The following is a 1688-nucleotide window of genomic DNA, read 5'->3' on the forward strand; positions in this document are numbered from 1 at the left end:
ATCACACACACATCCACTCTCACATTCACACCTAGGGGCAATTTAGAGTCACCAATTAACCTATGAAGCAGGTTTTTGGACAGTGGGAGGAAGCCGGAGTCCCCGGTGAAAACCCACGCATGCACGGGGAGAAATGAAGACAAATCCCTCATTCTTAATTAAAAGTGTGATAAACTATCATCTTTTTTTTTAGCTAGTTTGAAGCTAATGATGGTTAAGATGTGCGCTTTACATCCACTTTTTGTTGTGCGTTGTTATATTTTCATATTTATTAGTGTTGCTTTTGTTTACCTTCACTGGTGGATATGTTAATTTATAAAATAGTTTCTGGTGCTGTTATACTCAATTTCTTTTTAATTTTGCACTAGTTACTGTTTTTTCTCACTATTGAATAATGTCATCATCAAAATGTTGTTATATTATTTTATATTTAATGGTTAAATTCAGATTGTTCTAGTTAGTTAATAAACATTTTAATTTGAATAAATTATTTGCCCTGTGTTTTATTATACACATAAAACACAAATATTTCAGCTCTGCTCACAGTGTCACCCCTCGGAAACAATTTGTGTATGGTGTGTTTTGGAAAAAGGTCTGGCACAGGTTTACACAGGTAACATTGACTCACAGGTTCTCAAGACACAGTGGCTCATCTATTTTTTCATCGCATCTTCTTACGATCTTTCTGGCAAATTTTCTGTGATTTCTTTCGTCACGAGTTTGCTCTCTCCTTTTCTTTACTTTGGAAGCATGTGCTGTTTGGCTTCCACCAGCAATTTCTTTCACCTCACTGTTATGCACTTACTGTATGACGTTTTTGTTTGTTTCTACCTCCGACATTTTTTGCTATTTTATTTATTTTTTTATTTTTAAGGGTTTGTATATATGAACAGTGAAAATGAATGGCAATTTTGCACAATTTTTCTGTACCGAAACTGATGTTTACAATAAAAAAAAATAAAAATAAAAAACAGTGTCGCTGCTCGCTCCACCCCATAGACTGTAAAAATAATGGACAGAGCGAGCAATGAGGTCCCCCATTGGAAATGCATTACTTCCTCTCCTCGTGAAAGTAGGCCACCGCTTTCACCGTCACTTCCTGAAACGGATACCGCCATTCGCAACCCATCTTCAGCGATTGGTCCGAGTCATAGATGAGTCATGGAATCTACAGGAAGTACTGTCGCCAATCAGGAGTGAGTTTATTGCAACCGTCCTTCTCTTTCCACGCCGCGACCACGAGACCGCGGATGTAAACAGCTTCTACTTTAATAACGCCGGCCCGAGCCGACGATGCTGAAGTTGGCTTCCGATTTTTTCGAACAGGACATGTTTTTAGGTGGTCTGAGTTCGAAAAATACAGTGGAACGCTCTCGCTGCGAATCGGAAGCCAACTTCATCGTCGTCGGCTCGAGAGAATTGTACAAGTCATTGTTGAAGCCTTTGAGGGAGAACCATCCCAACATTTGATTCTGTCAGCGGTCCTTTGGGATTTACTTACATTTGTTCCTTTTTGTCGAGATAAAAGGAGCATTTGGGTCACGCCGTGCCCGCCGTCCCCTCGCACGCGGGCCGCAGCGTTACTTCTCATGCGCGGCCAGGTTAGTCTGATCAGATGCACGTGAGAAGCGCGTTCAGCGGTATTTAAAATAAATAACCATCCTAACAAGTGAACAGCTGGATCTTTT

The sequence above is a fragment of the Oryzias melastigma genome, linkage group LG9 (genome assembly GCF_002922805.2).
Source record: "Oryzias melastigma strain HK-1 linkage group LG9, ASM292280v2, whole genome shotgun sequence".
Taxonomy (NCBI): Eukaryota; Metazoa; Chordata; class Actinopteri; order Beloniformes; family Adrianichthyidae; genus Oryzias; species Oryzias melastigma.